The sequence below is a fragment of the Alligator mississippiensis genome, chromosome 5 (genome assembly GCF_030867095.1).
Source record: "Alligator mississippiensis isolate rAllMis1 chromosome 5, rAllMis1, whole genome shotgun sequence".
NCBI classification, from domain to species: domain Eukaryota; kingdom Metazoa; phylum Chordata; order Crocodylia; family Alligatoridae; genus Alligator; species Alligator mississippiensis.
The window spans coordinates 198,173,600-198,199,285 of NC_081828.1; the positions used below are offsets into that span (position 1 = coordinate 198,173,600).

At 43.1% G+C, this 25,686-nt stretch overlaps 1 long non-coding RNA gene across 2 annotated transcripts in view; it reads left to right on the forward strand.

Annotated features, from left to right (window-relative positions):
* Positions 1–25,686, forward strand: part of LOC106740212 (uncharacterized) — a 275,315-nt gene that overhangs the window by 242,494 nt on the left and 7,135 nt on the right. The gene's annotated exons all lie outside the window — the stretch shown is intronic.

The following is a 25,686-nucleotide window of genomic DNA, read 5'->3' on the forward strand; positions in this document are numbered from 1 at the left end:
AACCTTTTTCAGGGTTTGTCCCGGGGAAAAAAGACATGGACCTCACTAGACAAATGTGAAATCTGTCCATAGTCTCACACAAACAGAGAAAAACTAAGGTTTCACTACAGTCGATCAGAATTTTGTTGCTGATTTTAGAGGGTCAGGATTCACCTTGTATAAATACTCAGACAAAAGATAGGGGAGGGGAGAAGATAGGAGGCTTTCGTGGTGGGTGGGTCGGTTTTGACCTGGAAGGGTGTGGGCAGTGGGGTCCCGCAGGGCTCGGTCCCTGGACCGATAATCTTTAATGTCTTCATCAGCAACTTGGATGAGGGAGTGAAGTGTACTCTGTCCAAGTTTGCGGATGACACAAAACTGTGGGGAGAAGTGGACAAGCCGGAGGGCAGGGAACAGCTGCAAGCAGACCTGGACAGGTTGGACAAATGGGCAGAAAACAACAGAATGCAGTTCAACAAGGAGAAATGCAAAGTGCTGCACCTAGGGAGGAAAAATGTCCAGCATACCTACTGCCTAAGAAATGACTTGCTGGGTGCCACAGAAGTGGAAAGGGATCTTGGAGTCCTAGTGGACTCCAAGATGAACACGAGTCGGCAGTGTGACAAAGCCATCAGAAAAGCCAATGGCACTTTATCGTGCATCAGCAGATGCATGACGAATAGATCCAAAGAGGTGATACTTCCCCTCTATCAGGCGCTGGTCAGACCACAGTTGGAGTACTGCGTGCAATTCTGGGCACCGCACGTCAAGAGGGATGCGGATAACCTGGAGAGGGTCCAGAGAAGGGCCACTCGTATGGTTAAGGGCTTGCAGGCCAAGCCCTACGAGGAGAGACTAGAGAAACTGGACCTTTTCAGCCTCCGCAAGAGAAGGTTGAGAGGCGACCTTGTGGCTGCCTATAAGTTCATCACGGGGGCACAGAAGGGAATTGGTGAGGTTTTATTCACCAAGGCGCCCCTGGGGTTACAAGAAACAATGGCCACAAGCTAGCAGAGAGCAGATTTAGATTGGACATTAGGAGGAACTTCTTCACAGTTCGAGTGGCCAAGGTCTGGAACGGGCTCCCAAGGGAGGTGGTGCTCTCACCTACCCTGGGGGTCTTCAAGAGGAGGTTAGATAGGCATCTAGCTGGGGTCATCTAGACCCAGCACTCTTTCCTGCCTATGCAGGGGGTCGGACTCGATGATCTATTGAAGTCCCTTCCGACCCTAACATCTATGAATCTATGTAACAGGAAAATAATTGTTTTATAGATTTTATGCCCTAAAGAGACTATTAGCCCATGTGGCCTGACCTCTTATATGAGAAAAGCCATATTATTCTACAAGGTTACTCCTGTTTTGAAACTAATAATTTTGTATGACTGAAGCATAGGTTTTTGCATAAGTTAACATTACAATTATTTCTGAAATCACAGCTGTTTGTCAGGCTGATCTACACAACTTTTTAGTGAACTTTTGCAACTAGTAGATCTGTTTTGATATACTTGTCAACTTTGCTAGTCTGTGTTTTGATGGGTCTTTCTCTAATAACAAGCTTTTACCAAAGGAAAAGCAATTAACGTATTTAGAACAAGATACATTTTCAAACATTTTTCATGCATTGATCGTGGACTTTTATAGCTTTTACAGGATTCATAGATTCATAGATGCAAGGTCCCTTCCAACCTTACAGATCTTCTAGTCCAACCCCCTGCCCTGGGCAGGAGAGAAAACTGGGCTCAAATGACCCCAGCTAGGTAATCGCCAAGCCTCCACTTAAAGACACCCACGGTAGGAGCTAGCACCACTTCCCTTGGAAGTTGGTTCCAGATCCCAGCCGCCCTGACTATGAAGTAGTGCCTCCTGATGTCTAGTCTGAACCTACTCTCTAACAACTTATGGCTGTTATTCCTTGTTACTCCAGGAGGCACTCGGGGGTACAAGGTCTCTCCCATTCCCTGCTGGCCCCCACTAGTAAGTTTATAGATGGCCACCAGATCCCCTCTCAGCCTTCTCTTGTGAAGGCTGAACAGATTAAGGTCCCTTAGCCTCGCCTCGTAGGGCCTGCCCTGCTGTGCCCAGATCATGCGAGTGGCCCTCCTTTGGACCCTCTCAATGCTGTCCACATCCCTCCTGACGTGCGGTGCCCAGAACTGGATGCAGTACTCCAACTGTGGCCTGACTAGTGTCACATAGAGGGGGAATTTTTTTTGTCTATTTATCTTAATGTCCAAGAAACTTGCAAAGAATCTGGCTGTTCTCAGGGTAAGTCTTGTCTTACCAGAGAATCTTATGAAACTAAGAGGTAAGAGGTAGGTATGAGTAGTCTTGGGGTTTTTAACAAAATAGAACAAAATTAAAGGGTACTGGTTCTCAAAAAGAGGAATTAAGAAAAATGATGCTCCTTTCTGTCTCTAGACCAACATAGCCAGTTTACAGAATCCCAAGAGACAGGTTCAGATGATATCAACTTCTGTGATAATGGGCAAGTCGCATGAGGACTAATTTATAATACATTTAATAGAGTAAACTGTCTCTAAGGTGATTTGGGCTCTAGGCATCACATGTATCAGCTATAGTCCACTTCCCTATGTAATGGAAACAAGTACAGGGATTACAGTAAAAGCCCTGTTTTTCAGCACAAGTGGGGAATGGGGGGTGCTGGGTATCTAAAAATGCCAGTTACTTGAGGCAATTGGTTTTCAGCTGGATGTGGAGCGGGGGGTGGGGATGAGTGGGGAATGGGTGGTGGCAGCAGCCAGATACAGAACAGCAGCAGCGCAAGGTAGACATTTCATCCAGGTGCAGAGCAGCATCAGTACAGGGTGGTGGGTGGCAGTGGCAGCCTCCACATGTGACCTTTCTACCCCATCACACCACATCCAGAATCTGGAATAATGGAATCATTTTGTTACTATATTTGTTAAAGATGTTTTTATCCAGTAATGTTTTATAGATTTCATAGACATTAAGGCTGGAAGGGACCTCAGAAGACCATCGAGTCCGGCCCCCTACCCCAGGAGCAGGAAGTTAGCTAGGGTCAAAGGATCCCAGCAAGATAAATGTCCAAATGTTTCTTAAAAGAGCCCAGAGTAGGTGCTTGAACCACTTTTGGAGGGAGTCTATTCCAGGCCTAGGGGGCATGGACAATAAAGAAGTTTTTCCTTATGTCCAGCCTAAGATGGTCTTGGAGTAGTTTGTGACTATTTGACCTTGTCATCCCTTGGGATGATCTGGTGAACAGGTGTTCCCTTAGATCCTGATGCAGACCCCTTTATATACTTATAGGCAGCCACCAGGTCACTCCTGAGCCTGCACTTTTCCAGGCTGAAGAGTCTCGTGGCTCTCAGCCTGTCTTTATAAGACCTGTTCTCTTTTCCTCTGATCATGTGCATGGATCTCCTCTGGACTCTCTCAAGTTTTTCCACATCCTTTTTGAATTGTGGAGCCCATAATTGTTGTAAGCCTTTGTTGGAGGAAGAGGTTGTAAGGGGGCTCAGTGCTCTAAGATGGGTTCCTCTGGCATAGTTTGTTGAGTTTCCCAGCTGCAGATGTAATGAAGATCCAACGCCTTTTAAACTTGGTCTCTGAATTTGGGTAAGATCTCCCTAAGAGGCTGGCCACCTGTTAGTAATTTGTATGATTTTAAGAGTTAGATATTATAAGTTATAAGGCTACTTATTTCTGCTTGGATCATAAAAGTATATCTAGATATCTATTACGTTAGTCTTTATTTGCTAGCAATATTCATAATGATAATTTTTAATAACACTTTCTTATATATTCACTCCATTGAATGAATCATTTTGTATGAGATCAGGGGCTGTCAAAAGGAACCTTAAGACCCTGAAATCAACTTTGCCTGCTCCATCAGGCAAAGTAGACCCCTAATGTTGACCCCTGATGTTCAACCAGGAAAGTTCCTAAACCCAGCAGGCATGCCATAAAGCTGCTTCCTGAACAAGAAACAGTACAGCTCTCTCTGTCTAGTACTCTAGGTGGGATAATTCACATGGGCGTGAGCTAATTAGACTCTTCACTCATCAGCACTAATCAGCATGCTGGAAGCACTGCATAAATACAGCTAACATGCTTGGAGTAACATGGCATACTTGGGGTTGTTGCTGCCAGGCAGAAGAAATTTGTAGTATAGACACGGCCTGAGAGAGACAGACAGAGCAACCTGAATTCAGTAGGGGTGTTAGATGTGCTAGAGCTGGTATATATTTGATATATGTTGAAATGTTTATAAAAGAATACCTGAGCTTGGAAAAGTGTTATTTGGTGCATAGGTTGGTTCTCCGGTTTGTACACGCATCCTAAAAGTTAAACGACTTCAAATATTTGTGGTTAAATGACTTTGTTCATTTCATACAAATACGATATGTTTCTGCGAGAATACTATCTGCAATTCCATTGGTTACTTCCCTATGACTATAGGAAAGATACGAAGGTACTTTTAGTCTGAAAGCTTGTCAAACTACTCTCCCAACTATATACTGTTGGTCCTATAAAAGATATCCAAAAAATCCCTTGCTTCTTGTGTATGCCCTGGACCATCATAACTACAGCTGTCTGGCCCTACTACAAGATATACTTCCTCAAGCACAGTGAGGAGCAAGCAGGAAAACTATGGAAAATTGAGACTTAACAGATCTCTGAAAGATGGTAATGATTATTTTCACAGTTATCATCTAATGTGATTACATGTCCTGGTTGACCTCTGGGTTTCCACAGGGCTAAGTACAGACATTCAAAAGGCCTGAGCCTGAATTAATTCAGTTGTTGTGGATTAGCCTAAACTCTGTAGCTTAAACTGATTGCAAGCGAGTAGACATTCACTTTTGATTCAAGAAATGCAGTCACGTGCCTGCAGGGGTTCAGGCTAGAAGCCGAGGGGGGGGGGGCATTAAAACAAGTCCTCCCTTCTGCAGCAGCCACAAGGCTGGAGGGAAGCTGACCTGATGGGGCATGGCCAGGACCTGGCAGGCCACTGAGTATGACTGAGGAGAGGTTTCAACCCCAACCCTAGCCTGCAGAGCAGCTGGGGTGTGCCTGGAGGGGGAAGAGAGAAGCCACCCTTGCCAGGTTTGTCCCCTAAGTGGGGGGATGTGGCCAGGAGGAGGTGAAGGAGCGGCAGGGAGGGGGATTATACTCCCCTGTCTCCCCTTTCCGGCGTGGGCACAGGTACTCCAGTGAGCAGGGGGAAAGCTGGGCACACTGCAGCTGGGGTTCCCATGCCCAGTATCCCCCTCCTTACCCCTCCTTCATCTGCCAAGGCTTCTAGAGCAGCGATTGGGGAGGGAGAAAGCCAGGCAGACCTGGGCTGGGGTCCTGTGCAGGTGGGAGAGGGGAGGCAGAGGGTTTAATTCCCTTTCCTCCTCCTAAGCTCCAATCCCCATCACTGCAGTGGGGAAAAGTCTGGCAAGGGCTGCTTCGCCCCTGCTAGGCAGACAGGGCTGCACCAACTGGGTGTCCCACCTCCACCCCCTTGTCAGCCAGCTGTCACTGCTCTGGCTAGGGAGCAGAGAGGCAGGGCCAACCCTGCTCTGCTGGAGCAGACAGCACAGACCAGGACTGCAAAGCATGCTGGGATGCTGTGGGACTGTGATATAACTTGAACCAGGAAAGGGTCTGAGACAGAAGTTCCATAAACTGGTTTGACCTAAATCAGGGAAGTCTGATACTACATTCAACCAGGTTTATTATGAACCAGTTTTGGCCATTTGGAAACCAGTTTATATGCACTGAGCTTCTGTTCTGTTACAGGTTTAAACCGGTTTCTGATCACTTAAACCAGTTTGTGTGTAACTTCTGTCCCTAGCCCAGGAGCTGTGGTGCCAGCTGTCTCTCTAGCTGCTTCAGGTGTTTTACATTCCCAGCTACTGCCAGCTACTCCAGCTGTACTGCTTTTCTCATGTCTCTTACTAACTGGTCACAATCTTCCCTTGTTCTACCATTAGTGACTACGGGAAGCCAGCTTAAATCAAAGATGAATGTGGCCCACAGACCACAAATCCTTACATTTCATTCAAGACAGATGAAAAATATAGATGGGGTCATCCTAACCCCCGCTACTCCTCATGGCATAGGTTTTATTCAAATAGCAAGCTGTATTAAGGGGGTATGGGGAACTTGGGTTTCTCTTCCAATTTTATCTGAACCATTACTGGGTGTGAGGTACCAGGTTAAATAGACCATTGGGCTCAGTCAATACAGGTCTAAGTAAAAATACATGCGATTAAATGTCTGAGTTTCAGAGCTTATTACAAGTGGGTTCTATTTCTTAGTACAACATTCATTCTAGATGCAATGCACAGGATAGCTATTTTTAGAGATGGTAAATTCATATAGTATTTTTCACTGAGATAATTGTATTGACTGGATTCTCAGCTGGTGGAAGTTGAAAGCGGGTAGAGCCATAACAATTTGTACCAGTTGATAATCTTGCTAATAAACGTATTTAATTCCAAATCTTCATTTTTTAATTTAATCTCTGGGCAAGCTTCCCCCTTCCCATCTCTTTCAGAGAAGTCTTGATCCTTATGCTAATTTGCCATGGGACAAATTTTATACAACACTCCCTTTTTATATACTTGAGGGCCTTGAATAGTGTCCACTCAGCCAGGTCAAATGTTGGGTTTGCCTGGGAAGGACAATTTTTTTTTTTCAACATCTATTGCCATTATTGTAGTTTCTTGCTAGCACTGTCCACTTTCCACCATACTTAGGAAAAAATAGATATTTGCAGAAACTGTGGTCATTATAGGACATTCCTGTATGCTTCTCTCAAACCTGTGTCTAAATTCACTTGGAGCACTGAAGTGTTTAAAGTCAAGCATTTAGGCACCATTGGTATCACAATGCCTAAATTCTCTTGTGAATCAAGCCCTTTGACTATGAAAACAAGTGACTAAACAGGTACGTAATTAATTTTTTATATATTTAATGAATGTATTTGCATATATGTGAACAGTAAAATCATGCATAAGAGCTATGATGAACAAAGTTTATGGCATGCAAATGTGCCTGTATTTTTTTTAATAATCTGTCCCACAATGTCACCCATTTTATCTCGCACAAAAAATGCAGAAATACCATAGAAAATCACAGGAGGCTTTGAATTCAAACTAAATTATAATTATAAGCCTGCCATGATCTTTGAGGAGCCTGCACTGCTTTATTAAGTACCCACTTAAACTTACACTAGGCTAATAATGTATTTGCTCAGCTTGATATTTTCTACAATGAGGGTGGAAATCTATTATAAAAATCTTTGTTTTAATTCACTCTAACAATCTCCAGAAACTGTTGGAATCTTACAGGTATGATACAGAATAAATTGCTGGGGCTGCTACTACTAACGCAATAAAAATGTACTTAAGTGTAGATTTAATTTATGATCTCAGTTGGTCACTATACAATTTTAACACTTCAGTTAAAAGAAGTGGACTAAATTTGCCCCTGCTACTAAGAAATAAACAAGATGCCTCTTCCATGTTATGTGGACCTAGTACTATAAATAAACAGTGAACTTCAGTAAAGCAAATGAGGGTGAAGTACTATCATAGATCTCACTGATTTGATGGAGCTCTGACATGCCTTTCTGAACTACAACAGAGCATGGCTGGAATTTCATTTTTTTTTAAAGCAAACAAACGTTTCATTGGAAAATGATGATTAATCAAGACAGCTTGTTAGTAAGGTTGTTTTGACAAATTTTCTGTTTTGAAAAATATTTGGAAAAACTTAAAGAAAATGCTGAAACATCCGGCTTTGACATTTTTAAATGAAAAATATTTGAAAATATGACCTAAATGCACATTCAAGACTCAAAAGAAAAATATCTCCTTTGTAATTTATTTATTAGAAATCTCATGAGTTTTAATCCAGTCTCACAATTTTGGGGGCTTTATTCAAGGCTTGAATGTTAGGCAGTGATATTATTAATATTTCATAAGTAGATTGCATGACATTTGGTTGGTAACTGCCTCTTTTGTCTAGCCAAGTTAGATTCTGTTTAGCTGTCTCTATTAGTGAGGATCTGTGAAGTAACATGAAGGAAGGAAACAAGGATAGAAATATACAAATCTGTTTTAAAATGAAGCCCATGTAAGGGGAAAGTGGTCTTTTCTATTTACTGTCAGTGACACAAACAATGTAGGATCGAAGAACGTCTGGAGGCTGTCTTCACTAATCAGCTATTCGGTAATGGCAGATAAGATAGCTCACACTGAGAAACAAATGAACACCATGTCATGCACATATCTTCAGTAATTAATATTGCGGGATTAGCTTGCAGACATTAACTACTGCTTTGGCTTCTTTTCTTTATTCCATGACTACAGTATCCAAAAGTGAGTCACGTACACCTCTATAGCATTTTGTCAGGATAATAATAAGCTTTTTTAAAATTACTGATTACTCGTTTGGGTTGGCCACACAAACTGTCATTAAATACTGCTGAAAAGGTAACATTTCCTAGTGACACTCCAGTTAGAGCTAAGAAAGAGGGACGGGTAGTTATTGCTTTTTTTTTTTCCTTTGGTGTGTAGTAATCTTCTGAAAATGAGAACTATGCTGAATTTTACAATTTTATGTTTTCCAGCTTTAGCAGGCTTTGGAAAAAGAATTAATATCTTTTATTAGGTACACCGCTAAAATGTTAAAAAAAAAAATAAAGTCTGTCTATGGAATAGAAATGAGTGTTTAGTTTTAAACTGTGTTGTTTTTATAATGGAAAATACAGAGAAATACACAAGACTGCCTGGTGTAATGTTTTGGAGTCTGTTTTATCATGACATAGAATGTGCCACACTAGCAGTCTAGCTAATCCATTATCCTGAACTACAATCTCATGCTTCAGGACATATTGCAAGAATTTCCATAATAGACAATTCTGGAATAACCTGCTCATTGGGGAATTTATTCTCAATTTCCTCATTTAGAGGTTGTTTTATGCCTTAAAACATTTTAATTTTGGGAGTTAGCCAGTCTCTGTGATTTTGCTCTTAATGTGGTACTATATATATTTTAATAATAAAAAGGGTTACTACAAGTATGTCAGCAATAAAAGGAAGATCAGGACAAGCGTGGGTCCCTTACTGAATGGGGGAAGCAACCTATTCGGGTGATTCAGAAAAGGCTGAAGTGCTCAGTGCCTTTTTCACCTCCGTCTTCACAGGCAAGGTCAGCTCCCAGACTGCTGCACTGGGCAGCACAGTTTGGGGAGGAGGTGAGCAGCGGCAAAAGAATAGATTAAGGTGGGGGTGGATTAAATGGCAGATCTGGCCGGCGGCTGGACTCTTTCCCAGCAGCCTGGCCCCTGCTGGTGTTGCTTTTGCTGATCTCTGTGGAGACCCCAGGATCAGCGGAGACGTGACAGTGTGGGCCAAGGTCTCCAGGGAGACTGACTCACACGGTGCTGGCAAGGCACGTGGCTGGATGGGGAGTGGGTGTGGGGCCAGGGCTGGGATCTTGTAGTGGTGACAGCATGGGCTAGAGCTGGGGCAGAGCTGTGGTCCACTGCTGCAGGGGCATGCAAGAAGTGGATCGCGGCTCTGCCCTGGCTCCGGCCCATGCTTTCTCCACCACAAGATCTGAGCCCTGGAGCAGCTCCCCACCCAGGCTCACACTACTTGGACTGGTGTCTGTGGAGCTCCTGGTCCCACAGCGTCACGACCCCTCCACTCCTGGGGTCTCCATGGAGATGCGCTGAAGCGATGTGGGCAAGGGCTGCTGGGAAATGGAGTCCTTCATAGGCCTGAACTGGCCCATGGCCTGAACTTGCCTGTCCCTGGGTTAGGGACTATTTAGAGTTGGCTGATGTGATTGCAGAGCCTCTGGCTATCATCTTTGAAAATTTGTGATGCTTGGGAGAGGTCCTTGATGATTGCAAAAGGGCATATATAGTGCCCATCTTTAAGAAAGGGAAGGAGGAGGATCCAGGGAACTATAGATGGGTCAGAATCAGCTCAGTCCCTGGAAAAATCTTGAAGCAGGTCCTCAAGGAATCCATTTCTAAGCACTTGGAGGAGAAGAAGGTGATTAGGAATAGTCAGCTTGGATTAACCAGGGGTAAGTCATGCCTGACCAACCTGATTGCCTTCCATGATGAGATGACTGGCTCTGTGGATGTGGGGAGAGCAGTGGACTGATATACCTTGACTTCAGCAAGGCTTTTGATACAGTCTCCCACAAGATTCTTGCAAGGAAAGTAAGGAAGTGCAGGTTGGATGAATGGACTGTTAAGTGGATAGAAAACTGGCTGGATGGTCAGACTCATCAGGTAGTAATCAATAGTTCAATGCCTAATTGGCAGTTTGTATCAAATGGAGTGTCCCAGAGGTCTGTCCTGGGGCTGGTCTTGTTCAATATCTTCTTCAATGATTGGGAAGAGGGAATGGAGTGTACACTCAGTAAGAGTGAAGATGATACCAAGCTGGGAGGAGCAGGCTAGGATTCAGAGTGACCTAGATAAATTGGAGGATTGGGCCACAAGAAATTTCATGAGGTTCAATAAGGGGAAATGCTAAGTCCCGCAGTCACAGTGGAACAATCCCATGCACTGGTACGGGCTGGGAATTGACTGTCTAAGCAGCTGTTCTGCAGAAAATGACCTTAGGGTTACAGCAGACAATAACCTGAATATGAGCCAATAGTATACCCTTTTTGCAAAGAAAGCTAAAGGCGTACTAGGATGCATTAGTCAGAGCACTGTCAGCAGATCAAGGGAAGTGATTATTCCCTTCTATTCAGCACTGGTAAGGCCACATTTGGAGTACTGTGTTCAGTTTTGGGTGCTCCACTACAGAAGGAATGTGGAAAAATTGGAGGGAGTGCAGCAGAAGGCAATGAAAATGGCTAAGGGGCTGGGGCACATGATTTATGAGGAGAGGCTGAGGGAACTGGCCTTATGTAATTTGGAGAAGAGAAGACAGAGAGGATTTAATAGTTGCCTTCATGTACCTTAGGGGTTGGTCCAAAGAGGGTGGAGCTAGACTGTTCTCAGTGGTGGCAGATAACAGAAAAAGAGCAATGGTTTCAAGCTGCAGCAAGGGAAGTTTAGATTAGATATTAGGAAACCTTTTTCATTAGGCGAACAGTAAAGCACTGGAACAGGTTACCCAGAGGGGTTGTGGACTCTCCATCCTTGGAGGTTTTTAAGACATGGCGAGACAAAGCCTTGGCTGGGATGATGTAGATGGGGAAGTTCCTATTTTGAGTTGGGGGCTGGACATAGATAATCTCCTGAGGTCCCTTCCAAACTTATTTTTTTATGATTCTATGCTTGCTATTAGCTCTGCATAGCCCAAACAGACAAGAAGTATAAAGTGACCATGGAGTGATCTGGACACTCGCAGGTAATATCTCATTTTTCCTTTCATTAATCAAAAAAACCCATATATATATTAGTTATCATAAATCACTCTCTTCCATCCTGCTGCTGGACCAAGTTGAATGTACTCTTTGTTTATTGGGAGTCAATAGTCCAATCAAACAGGAATTTAGCAGGACAAACAGTATTGTGGGCAGTAGTGTGGATGCTGACAAAGCTGTTCCTTTTACCTGATGTGAATGTTAATGACAATTATTCAATATCACATAATAAATCAATTTATAATATCAAATTATTGGGGGAAATTGTCCGTTTCAAGACAATTGTGTCTGTTAGTACTGGTTTGGAAGCAACAAGTAGGGTGTTGCCAAAACAATGATGAAGTCTGCATTTTGTGCATCACAACCAGATTTTTTTTATGGTCCTTTCCATTATAACTGCATGTAACTACACAACTGAATTTCTCAGATGCAGTTCAAGTTGATCCTTTATTATCAGCAATGATGAACGAGAGGAGAAAAATCCAGCTTGACTTTCAGAACTCTCACTTCATTGTTAGGGCAGGCAAAATTCCCCCTAAACCCTCCCATATTTGAAGGCTCAGAATAGTCAAACCATACATTATTGAGTCACAGCAAATATAGGACTTTGTAATGCAGTTTCTGAATGGCCTCTTTTCAGAGTAGTCATTAAGAAAAGACTGAATTGTAGTGAAACATCTTTGTAATGTTAACTCTATTATCACAAGTATATGCAGTACAATAAACTCCTTAACTGTTAACAGATTTTCCTCTCCTCCTAATAATGGACATGTAAGCATATACTTTTTATGTCTACTGTAAAAATCTTGAACATATTCACCCCTTTGGCTGTGCAAACCCTAATTATATTTCAGGCTTTGCATAAATAATTTTGTCAGATTTGACATATGTTAATTTAGTAGCCTAAAGTTTCATATTGAGTTTTAAGTTTCAGTGAAAAAAATCAATCACACGTGACTCTGATGTTTGTATAAAAACTATACATTTTATACTCTTTCAACATAAATCAGTCCAAGTATTCTCATACCAAAAAGTAAGGGAACAGCAATTTTTGTGAAGCCTGTCCAATTTTTTAATATATTACTTCTGGTTTGTGAATTTGACCAAGGATGTTTTTTACTTCCTTGGGGGGAAAAAAAAATCGCAGCTAGATTTTCAATTATATTTGAAAATCCAAATTTGCAGTTGGATTTCTGCTTATGTAAAATGGCGAAATATACTGTGTTCACCAGAATCCAAAACAGCTTTGAATTTAAGATTACTTCCCCGCAACCCCCCCCCACCCAATGACCTGTACGTGGAAAATTTATTTAAAAATGTTACAATTCTTGGAAGGTTATCTTAAATCCCCCCCCCATTCTCCCACCCCCGCCACTACATCAGGAAAAGCAGCAGTGTGTGTGGGGGGGGCAGGCAGTGTGGGGTCTAAGTGTCTGGGGCCAAGTGCTTCCCCTTGGTTCCTCCTTTTTGCCACCCCTGTCACTGCTCCCACTCTCGTGTCTGCATACCCTGGTGCCTGCTCCTGCATTGCCTTAATATCCTGCTGCCTCCCCTTGCAGCCTTTGTGCCCTCCTCTTGCAGCTTCTGCACCCCCCTGCAGCCTCTACCCTGCTAACTGCATCTTGCAGCCTATGCTCCCTCTTGCCACTTGCTGTCCCTAGTAGCTCTGGCCTCAGTCCAGCCCAGGGCATGGAACACAGGGTGGCTTTGGCCCCAGCCTGACATGCAGCAGCAAATGGTGTCTGGAGCTTCAGTGGCTGAAATCAGGTTTCACCTGAAGAATGTCTTGCATTCAAAAGCTTGCCTGACTCTCTCCCAGTTGTGCAGTTGATCTAATCTATCTTTTTCAGACTTTCCTTTCTAAAAAAAATAAGTGTAGGCATCACAATGCTTTCTGAGCTGCCCCTCTCTTGCATATCTGGACTCGCGAAGTACAGCAATATCAATCTCAAATTGTGTAGGTTCTTTGGCCACAAGTGTTGTCCTCCGCTCTTGTCACTCACTAGAGTTATCCATCAGGATATAGATATTCCAAGTTGCAGACTTGATTTGGACTACAGATGGAGTGAGCTCACTGAATGCAGGTTTCTAGTCAGGTGAAACGAGACCTTTTCTAGCCCACTTCCCATATGGGGTGAGCAGGCTGCATAGGCCTGCTCAGTCATGATTGCAGCTGCCAAACTACTCCAGTTTCAGTTTCAACTACAGAATAACTACCTTACAGTCATTGCCTCTGTATAGGTCTGTGCCTAGGGGCTTCCAGTACTCATTAGCACCTACCCTTGTTGCCACTTGTCTAGCACCATAGGATCTACCATTGAGGGAAGACATCTTTACATGTTGTCTTTTAATGTGTGTATACCTTTGCACACCAGCAACCACACAATACTTTGCAGGAAGGTAATTTTAATTCAGTGGCCTGAGAAGCCATTATGAAGTATTCTTTCTTCATCTGCCTGCTCTGCCATTGAGGTTTACTCTTAGATAGCTATTGGTTTGGAAACCTTGCTCTCTACCTTTGTATCATGGGGGATCCTACCAGGAATACAAAGGATGACATTGATATGGTGGAGAGGCTTATGTGCTACTGATGACCCCAAGAGCAAAGTTGCAATCTATAGGAGGTTTTAAGCTGATGCATTTTGTTTAAATTATCATGTTGAGTATTTTGAGCAAATCAGAAACAGGACTTTCTTGTTTTGAAATTAGAAAACAGCTTTTGATTGTGAGGATGACTTCCATTTCATTTGAACCACAAAGTTCTGGCAAATGATTCTACATTTGGTCTGCATTTGAAGCATTGGTGATGCAAAGGGGGTTCATGTGCACCCCCTGAGATTATCAGTGCACCCCCTGACAAGTGCTGCCAATGTTGCTGGTGGTGCCTGTGGGCGGTCGCCACTTGGCATACACTGCCGCCCCCACCCTGCCAACACCACCATGGCCACCTGTGGGGGCTTCCCACTCGCTATTGCCACCGCCACCTGTGGGCAGTTGCCATGCCTCTCCAGCCTCTGGGGGCATGCGTTGCTCATGATTTGAAGTTTAATTTGTTTGGCATGGGTAAAATTCAGATTCTTATCACCCTGGCTAGGACTTATAATACAAACCCCCAGTCAAGAATATGTAAATATTTTTAAGACAGGTTAGCAGTAGCTTTGAAATCTGAATGCTATGGCTATGTCTACACTAACGCTATGTCTGCATAAGTCTTATCTATACTACATTCATTACTGTGACTGCAGACAGACATTTAATCTCAGTCTGAAATCAGGCAGAAAGCAGGACAAGGTGGACTGACAGATGCTCTAATTAACACACATGGAGCATCATGTGTATCAACATCCCTATACTGAAAAATGGCAGCAGGGGCAATTTAACTAAAGCTCATTGAGCTTTAGTTTAAGCATCCCCAATGCCATTTTTAAGCATGAGGATGCTGGAGTGTGGTAATTACCATGCTCCAGTAGACTCTATCAATTGAGTCTGTTCCAATGCATTATAATTTCAGTGTGTAGGAGCAGCATCTCTGCACATGCAAAGGTGCCCTTAAAGATGATCTACTTCTGAAAGACAGAAGCTTTCCTAGGTGATAGTTTGCTTTGTCAGCATCTGGCTGATGGCCACATGGCACTGGGAGATGAATGGCTGAATATCTGATGTTTTGTTTCTATTTTTGTCTGCCAAATTGGAAGGAATAGCATGGGACTGAATTCTGCAGCTAGTTGATAGGTATGTGGGTTCTACTTGTGTGTCCTATTTTTTTTTGTCTGCTGTGCATAAGAACTATATTAGTCCCAATGTAGGAAGTGTCCAGTACTGTCCCTTTCAAACAGAATAATCTAGTCCTTCAAGATGCATCCAAGATTAATGTCCTAAAAAAACGTCTGAAACTCTTAGGGCATTTGAGTGGGCAGCATGACTTGGTTCCTTGCCTTTCACTTTTTCCCCAAGGTTTGTTCTTCAGAAAATGCAGACACTTTTTGTGAAGCTTAATGTATCTGAAGAATGTTTGAGTGGCTTTGAAAGCCTCAGGCTCCAGGAAATTCTTCCAGCCTTAAGGTTCACAGGCAATTTCATGTGCAAATGGGTAGGTAGTCAAGCAAATTCCCTTCTGAATATACAAATACAAATCTCTTGAAAATTTGATCCTTAATGAGTTAGAAGCCCCTGCTGAGATAAATATCTCTGGCCGTATGAAAATAGCTTTTTCTCATTCCTGAAATCAAAGTTTTAAAATAACTCAACACCCAGCCTGCTAAGCTGCTTTGAAAATATGATCAATAATACATAGAAGACTCTAAAGAAAATATATGCTAGGTCTATATTACTATCTGCAGTTCTCTGAAGTCTTGTTTCTCACCCAAACCCACTCACCCTCCAAATTAAAATGACTTAATTGACCACCTCACCCCTTCCACAGAGGAGTTCAATTTGCCCTTGGAAGTTGTCCTGAGTGTGAGGGCCTCTGGTCAAGTCTCCTTCTAAATCACACCTCACTGCAGTGTGTTCAGAAGTCACCTATATTGTAAAGACAGGAAGCCTTCCAGCACTTGACCTTAAGTCTTCGTCCATTTACCACTTCTTTCTAGTCAAGTAGAGGAGTGGCAAATAGTGAGTGGATTGATTCCTAGAAGAACTCAAGCACAGCCCTTCTAGGAAGTTTGCCCATTGTCTCTTTTTTACCTGTGCACCAATGCAGATAAGGCGAAGTGTCTCATGTGGCTTGGGATACTTAACGTTCAGTTTTGATGCTAAATTGCAGTGTAGATATGCCATGCTGTGTCATTTCTATATGTTTCTTAAACATTCTGCCTACTTTAAATTTAAATTCTGGTTCATTTCTTGCAAGCAGTGATGGTCAGACACCCACCACCATGCCCACCCCTTATTTTTTTCAATTAAAAGAACCTTTCAGTTAGGCCTCTCTTTAACACTGTGTTATATCCCCAGTCATCCTGGGGATGGCCAACCTCAAGCACATTTTGGCTCATGCATGGGAAACTTGACAATGCTGCAGTGAGGTGCTCCCTTTGACCATTCTTCAAGCCACTGTTTCCAGCATGCTGGGGAGTAGCCACAGGGGATAACTGTGTAGTGGCTTCATGGCAGCATTTCTGTGTTGGCTCTTTGTGTGTCAGTAGATAGGTGAGGTGTGCTTAAGAAGGTCAGTTCCCACAAACGCTTGAAACTCAGTTTAGACATACCTTATGTCTTGACCCGAGCAGGACCCGTCTTCCTGCCTTGATCTCTGATTTTGTAGGGTGTAGAACACAGGTTTGCCGTTTCAGAGGTAGCAAAATAAATGGAAATAAGATATGCAGTTCTAGTTGTCTACATGCCTACATGAAAAAGAAATAAATCACCTTTCAAAAGGAGTCTTATTGATATTAATAAAAAGGTTTGAGTCCATAGTGTATCTCAACCGATCTGAAGGTACACAGTTAAGGATCATAAGGATAATGCTCTTCAGGTACCCTCTTAACTACTGGTCAATAAACCATAGTCAGAAATGCTTAAATGAAGCAAAAATATGGGGAACTTATTTAGGAACTAACTTCTTAACTTATTAAAATGAAAAATTTTATTTAGGCAATTAATGTGGCTTCTTTAAAAATCTTCAGTCACATTTGGTTTTAGAATAACAGTAGTTTTTTTTCCATAAAAACTTTCAATTTCTAGCCAAAAACAGAAATTTTCAAGTCAGAAAAATTGAGTATTTTGCTAAGAAGGATTTGTAGTTTGAGTTCTTCATGCTCCTAATTTCCTTCACGTGCCTTGCTCCCTCGATCAGCGTTTCTCAATCCATGGGTTGTGACCCAAAAGTGGATCACAAAAATATATCAAAAGGGTCGCAAACAAACTTTAAAAATAAATGATCCTTTAAAGGATAAAAATGCGGGAAACTGTGGCTTGTTCCAGCCTGTGAGGGGATGCTTGGGGCCCCCTACCATGCCCCACACGCTGCTTTGCCCCCCTGTGCCCCACACACAGGGAGGCTGGGGCCTGGGGTGGGGGCAGTGGGTTGGGATTGAGGGGGACTGGGTCAGGACTGGCCACTGATGTTTACAGATAGGCCCTGGTAGAAAAAAGTTTGAGAACCACTGCCTTTGATGACATGCATCTTGTATGCTACCTCACAATTAAGCAAATCCCAAGATGCACTGCAAAGGGTAAGCAAGCTGGCAGACCCTAACGAATAGTGTGAGATATATGCTGGGCATGCAGAATGAGGTCATGAGGGAACCCAAACTACAATGCCATAGAGACACTGTGTCTTTTTAGACCAACATTTCATATGAAAATGCCCTGAAACAAAATTTTGATTTAGGTCAATCCCAATACAAAAAAAAATCTTTTATTTTTATTCTTGCAAAATAAATGCTTGGTTTTATGGGTTTGGGATTTTTGGAACAAAAGTGTCAATTTTCCACAAGAAAAAATGCATATTCAATCCAGCTCTAGTGCTTAAATGTGGATTTAGAATAAACTTTTAAAACTTCTAAGTCACTTTTAAAAAAATGGGAGCTGACTTCAGTGGGGCCATGATTTCACCTACGTATATAGCAACTGTAAGTATATTTGAATAAGGAATGAAATATTTTATTAAATTACACAGATGTTATTTTAAACCTAGATTGAACCCTTATGTGATAATCTTAATGTAAAATGTGATTAAATTTTTTTAGCCAAAACTAATATGGACTGGGATGCCTTTTGAAAAGTCTGTAGATGATAAAACAAAATGGAGAAAAAAAAAACCAGTCTGTGAAACAAGCCCTGAAATGGGCTGAATTTTAAAGACTATAATCATTTATTGATTTCTGTTTCTTGAAGAGATACAATCATGTGTTGGCATTTTGCAAAGAAGGTACAAGACATTTTTTATACAATGTATTTAGTTGAAATCCATTGAAACCCTCCTTATGAAACCAGTATTTCAAGTATTGTGCTGCAGATAATCATTATTTTCAAGAAGGATTCATCATACTTCTTGTGTGAAAAATTCACACTAGGCAGACAGTATTTAATAAGCAAATCAATAATGTTCATTTCAGGGAAAAATTAGGTATAGAATATAGCTAGGGAAGATAATAAAACAAAATCAAATACTAAATCTCAGAACTGATGACCCATTAGGGATAATGTAATTCAGTGCAGTATCAAGCTGCAGTATATTAAAAAGCTTACATCATAAAATGCTGTGTAAATGCAAATTCAATCTATTTTGTCATATGATTAGAACTCAAACCAAAAGGAATCCTAGTGTAATGTAACATAGTATAGCACCACTCTACTGAGAAGTAGCCTGAAAGGCTAGTGCTCAGAACTTAGATTACCATAGTGTAAACCATTCAGCGTGGCAAGGGAATACAGAACTCACAGTTTTGATTGCAAACCATCAATTTTTACATAATGCTTGATTTCTCCTCTGTAATTTAATTCCAGTTTAATTGCAACCTTGCTAAACAAGATCTCCTCCTTTTTCCTGTCTCTTTTTTTGGTGAGGACAGGACCTGCCTCTGTGGATTAGACTTTGCAAAGGTGGGAGGGGAAAGTGCCATCTTTGTAAAAGGCTTTTGCTCATCCCATAATCCCAAGGAAACCCTTCACCAGGATTCCAGCTCCATGAAACAAAGAATCTGGGGGAGGTGATCCAAGGGTAATAGATCTTGCTGAGCCTTCTCAGATTAAACCAGTTAAAATCACTAGATAAAACAGGAGAAGTGAATACAGACAAAATACTGGTTTGCCTTTCCAGTTAAAGGTTTGTTCCTTCCATTAAAGGAATTTGGTTCTCATAAAATGACTATGAAAAGAATGGATTTTGAGGATGGTGCTGGATAGCAGAGTGCAGATCCATGGTGTCCTTTACCATCTGTAAAATTCCTTTATTTATATAAGCCTTAAAGACCTGATTATTCAAGATGATTTCAGCCCTATCTTTATTGTAGCATGCTGACGCACACAAGCTGGGGTGCAAACCTTTTTGAGCATCAACTGTTTCAGTGGGGAGGTAGACAGTTTGGTACCTGGCAGAGGAAACCAATAAAATCTCCATGCACTACCCTGCTCCCCTCCTCTGCAAATGTAAATGACAGTATCTGTTGTCAGTGAATGCGAGTGTCCAGACACTGGAAACTTTTAGTTATTCAGACTGTAATTCATTGTCTCGTCAGCTGGCTGATAAACAATTCCATCATAATTTATGAACACATTTATGTAAATCCAATATTGTGGATAGTAGCTATACAAGCCAGTTACTGAAGGTGCAGCATCTTCAGATATTTGTGGGTGGAGATACTGGGTATGTGACTGGGTATGTGACTGTATGAGCATTTAGATACTTATCTGTATCTAAGCTCTGAACTTTTAAAAATTCATATACCACTATTTTTATATTATAAAATATAATCAGGAGCCTATTCTTGTTGCTTCTGTTTTCATCTTAAGGTTCAGCTTTTTCTGTCTATCCAGTAGTACTTCTGTTTGGTCCTTAACATTTTATTCCTTGACTGTTCAACTGTGTCCTTGCTCTTTACTGTACATCTCTGGCCCTGCTTACTCCTTCAAGTTTGTTCAAAACACAATAGATATGGTTATCTTTTTGTCCTTTTTTACTGCTACATCATTGACTCTTTTGGCATTCATCCATTGGGCTCTTCCTCCAACATATAAAGAATAGACATAGCGCCTCCTTTTCAAGGCTCTTTGTCATCTAACCAACTGTATCCTTGTTCTACCAGAGCTAAACACTTACCTGAGAGCAGCCTTAACCCTACCAAAGATAGCAACCTGTTTTGGCATTGGATTTATGACCCAAATACCTTGTTCTGGGTGGGCCCAAGGCCTCAGATTGACCACAACCTTTCCATTCAATAATAGGCCAATTTTATTGATATGCAGTGGTAGCAGATAAGAATAATGTAAACAGTTCTATGTTTGCTAGTCCTACAGCTGTCATCAGAGGGAAGGTACATCTGGCCAGTACCTGAGCTTCACCCTGGGATTCTTTTTTGAATGTCAGATGTCAGTAGCCTGGAGGTTTCAGGCTAACACCCACCTTCCCTCAGTGGGGTGGGTGAGACAGGCTGGAAGTGTGCCTTCTATCTATGGTAGCCTTGGGTTACCCTTTTCGGGACCCTTTGATTCTCTGAAATCCCTCCTTTTGTATTCTCTCTCTCCCCTGATGACTCTTCATCTCTGGGCATCATTGATTGGTCTCCCTGTGGTCGTCATATTGTTCACATTGTGTCCTGTTAGCCTATTGCTTTGTTTCACAAACCTATCGCATGCACACATCCTAATTTGGTTGTTTGCCGGTTTCTCCTAATTTGGTCCATCTACCAAAACCAGAAATCCCAAGGGCTCTGCAGCTGGGCACTATGACCTGGCACCAGTGTTGCAGAGTTCCTTATCTCTGTTTGGGTACACTGCTCATGTCTTCAGAATCCCAACCTGTGTGTCTGCTGGCTTCAGACTTGGAGGGTCTCGAAGGAAACTTTGTCACAAACAGGTTTTTTTGTTTGTTTTTTAAAAAACAAATTAACCCTTGCTGTTCCCCTGGGTCATTGTTCTAACGCAGTGTCTACTTTACCTACAAGCCAATTCCCAAAAGCAAACCTCTAACTACCATTTTCTAGCCATCAGCCTACATCACCAATGGAAATAGCTGATATTCCATTGAAGCAGGGAAAGGGGAAAGAGATTCTTACACTCTACAGTATTGATCCTTGTTTAGGGAGATCTGGGATGAAAATCTCTGCTCCAAATCAGGAAGAGTAGGGATTTGAGCAGGGGTCTCCCATTCCCTAAGTCAATGTTCTCACAGTAAGGCTATGCTGTGTATATGTCCTATACCCAAAAGCTCAGGCTTTAATTGGAAAATAGACATTTCACCGTGTTTTTATTTTTACATGAATATTTGAAAAGTTTTAGGTTTGTTCCTATCCAGAACCTTAAAGATGACTGGGAAATGGATTGAATGTCCTAAGAACATCTCTGTCCACCAGCATATCCACTTCTCCCTCAAATACTTCTGTGCTTTCTTTGACAGGATGTTCCCTGAGGGCTGTTGTTACGTCCCCTGTGGAACATCCTAGTCCTACCCCTGCTCCAGGTCCTCTGTATAACCCCCTTTTCTATCCTTTCTGCCATGCCTTGATGTTCCTTTTTTTGATGATTGTGGGCTGCCTGAATCCTGGAAGGGGCTCCTTGGTGCATAGTAGACTGAGTGATCAGTCTCTGGCCTCTGAGCCTTCTGTCTGCCACCAGAGCCCTACTTGCTTTTCTTCTGCAGGTGGATCCTGTACCCAGTCAAAACTATTCATGCCTGGCAGGCATGACTGAACCTCAGCATTGAAGCCCACAGGTTACTCTGGCTATATGTCACTTGCCTGGGCTTACTTGTTTTGGCCCAACTTCTTGGCTTCAGCTTATGGTTCAGGCTCTAGCCTTATTTGGTTGCCGCCTGCCCCAGTTTCCTTCTTTTTCTCTCTCTCTTTATCTGTTATAGTGCCCTGCCCTTGGCAGAGCCAAACATGGAGCGCCTCTCCAGCAACCTTGTATGGCCTCCTAACCATTCCTACAGCTGCTCTCTGTCCTCTGGATATTATAATCCTGATCACCACACCAAAAAAAAAAGAAAGAAAAAGAAAAATCCGGCCCATTCAGGTTCTAACAATACAAAGAATAACCTGAACTAAATTCTCCCCACTATGGAAGAACTGATAACATGAATAGAGGCTTCTTCACCTTTATATGCCCAGGGCTCACTTTACCACAATCCCTGCTTTTACAAAAGTACCCCCTGGGAGATCCTCATCTTTCCTCAGCCAGTACTAACATCACCCTACAGGCCTGAGGGCATCTCTCTTATACCCATAAGTCTCACCCCTTCTGGCCAGCCCATCCTATCACTCAGTGTGGGCACAGTGGTCCCTCATTAGCCCTTTCAGACCTGATGGGATTCACTATACCTGTGGCAGGGCTGTTGGCGATTGAAGAGTCTGCCTCTTTTTCCCTATGGTTGCTTGCCTCCAAGGGCTTTTCCCTAAAGGAAGTATTGCCTGCATTCCTATCCCTTCAGGCCATGGAGGCCCTACTCTTAAAAGGTAGCAGGTTTTGCTTGTTGCCCATCCTTCTCCCAATAACAAGGCAAGGGTTCTGTTGCACTTTCCTTCATGTCTTCCATCCATGCATGTACAAAAATCCTATGCCGATGTAGCAGCCTTTAAAAAATGGACCCACCTGAACAGAATGGGAAGAGCTGCCTGGCAGAGAGACAGAGTTTGTCCCAGAGGGGACACTGTAGGCTCTGAGGGCAAGTGAAGCTGTTTTGGAAGCAGGCCTGTTAGAAGTGGGAGGGGTGATGTAACCCCAGCAAAGTTTTGAAAGACAGCCGTTAGCCAAAGCCTGGGAAGGGCCCTGAGCTGGGATTGGTTGAGACGCTTGGATAAAAGGGGGAGCAGTTTTTCCCGCGGGGGGGTGGGGAGGGGACAAGAGAGAGAGGGGGCTGAGGGACAGGCTGGAGACCGGATTCAGAGTCTCAGCGCAGTGGTCCCTCGGAGAGCCCCTGAGAGAGGCCCACAGGAGCAGCAGTGGAGAAGCTGCAGTGGCAGCAGCAGGCAGGGACTGCTGGTGTGGAGAATCCAAGTCTGGAGAGACCTGACTGCAGCTGGTGTGGCTGGGTGAGCACAGCAGAGCCGGGGTGGGGACTGCCGGAGTCTGCCCTAGTTTCCCCAAGGGGTGAGGGGCCCCAGGGGCAGGCAAAGCCCAAAGAGGGGCTGCAGTTGCAGGGGCTATGAGGCTGTGTGGGGCAGGAGGGTTGCTATAGCCTGCAGCCCAGACACTGCTTACAGCAGAACCAGGGAAGGGGGTCAAGGGCAGGGGAAGGCCATCTTGCAGGAACTGCAGAGGAGCTGCTGCTTGCTGCCCAGAGAGCCCAGGAGCACAGAGACGGACACCAGTGCCAGGGAGCATCCACAGACCACATGCAGGGACACAGACAGTCCCACTCCCTGAGATACCCCGCCAGAGGCAGCGCACACGGGATCCCCAGTACACCGTGTGCAAGTGAGAAACTGTGTAAATAAATTCTTCGGGGTTTATTAGACAGTATATCCATGTGCTTATTTAATGATTATTTGTTATGTTGTAAATAATTAAACTTTGTAAATAGTTTGAGAACTGTCTGCAAGGGTGCTTGATTGTAAGGGGAGGCTCTCCACTCGGGGGCAATGCAGCAGCTTCCCAGGGGGGCTGGGCAGGGCTACTGGCTACTGGGTACCCCAGAATCCCATTATTCAGGTGAGGGCACATGTAGTGTCACGCCCAGGGTTACACCAATATTTTTAAAACTACACTCTTATCCTCTTTTACATCCTCCCTTAAAACTTGTGTCTGCTGTGATGCCTTCAAATCACTTTTGTCTGGCATTGGTTAGGCAATTGTTGAGCTGTAACTTCTGCTATTCTGCTCTACTCTATTCATTTTGTTACTTCATTCTCACACCCAATTTGTCCTTTTTTCTTTCCTCCTCCACTTAAGTACTGTCTGTCATGTAGATTGGGAGCACCCTGGAGGAGAGACTTTTCTGTTGATGCATTTCTGTACAATACCTAGCACAATGGGAGCTTGATCCCTGAGTAGGATCCCTAGGTGCTAGCATAATGCAAATGAAAAATAATAGTGCTAGGCATTGTACTTAAGTAAAACAACGAACAGTTCTGACCTGTTATTTAAATAGCCAAGGAAGAAAAAAATGACCTCCCCAAGGTCACACCAAGAAGGTCAGTAGCAGAGCAAAGACTAGAAATCAGGCCTCATGAGTCTGTTCAGTGTGTTATGCATTGGGCCATACAGCCAGTAGTTGCAAGTTGAAATGTAAGTGAGAACAAATAGGGAATTTAATTTTTCTGTCATCTTAGTTTCTAATTTGCTATAATATGATAGGGCATACATCCCCACATGGAAGCAGGCTGCAAATGTTTAATGAAAGGCCTGATCTCCTCCCCCAGCTTTGACCATATGTCCATTCAGCAAGCAGTACTATAAGAGTTTGAGGCCCAGGCAGGAACAAGGAAAAGCTGGAGATGTGGTGGGGTGCTTAGGAGAAGTTTTAGAGATACAGATGCTGGAATGAGCAGTAAGGAGAAGAATATTATCAAACAGGTAAGGTTCAAGTAGTAGTCCAGAGAAATTGTTGGGGGGGAGAGGAATCGGAGATGTAGTGAGCTTCTTCAATACCTGGGGTGGGGGCTTATGCAGACCACTGGGCTGCGGAGGGATGGACTGTGACCTGTCCCTGTTCCTCCCTCAAGTGGCAATTGCTACTGTTGTGGCTGATGATGAAATAGGATGAGCTCAGGCTGCTGTTGCTGCTGGGGTACAGGCTTGCTGCATACCAGGTATAGCAGCCCCACAGTGCAGGTTTCCTGGGAGCTGTCCCTCATGCCCTGCTCACTCCCCTTCACTTCTCAGATGTGCTACTGGGAGCAGGGCTACACTTGCTATGGCAAAGACTCCCCCTAGGGAGGGGGGCAGATTTCATTCTGCTTGCCTTCCCCCCCCCCCAATCCCTCCAATATACTGTTGGGTGAGGGGATGTGCCTGTCCAGCTTCTATAGCCAGGTACCCTTGGGCTATTCCTCCCATGACTAACAATCCAATGTTGGGGGGGTTGCAGTTCTGGTGCCCCCTGTAAGATGGTACCTGGGGCTGGTGCCTTATTCATTTGCTAGGGTACGTACTGTTCAATACCTGCCTTTAGATGGAGACTGGTTGAAAATTCAAGTAGTAAAATTTTAGAACCATCAAATAATTCTGTATGAACCAGGGAGTTGATGTTAAAACTGTTCAGCCTCTTGAAAAAGGACTGCATGCCACATTATAAACAAATAATTGAAGAAAGTCATGGTGTGTCCTAACTCCCCAGAGGTACAATTACTACACTTTTTCCAGCCATCCCTTGCTGCTCCAAGCTATTCTTATGATTCTATTTTTTGCATGCTGTATTACATTTCAGGCTTTCACAAGCTTCAAATGATCTTTCCAATATCACTTACGTTTAAATATTTGTTTATTTGACAAAGACTGAGATAAATGCTATGCTCTCGCAGGAGCATGCAATGCTTTAACAGTAATTTTGATTTGGGAAGGTTGTCACAAAAACATAGATTTTAGGTGACAATGCAAAGTTCACACAATAAATAGCAAGTTTTCTTTATGTAAAACACTATAGGGCTGTCCTAGTAATTTCTCTGACTATTAATTATCATAATAATTACTCACCTGTGGAAGTCACTAGGTGATAGACAACCTATAG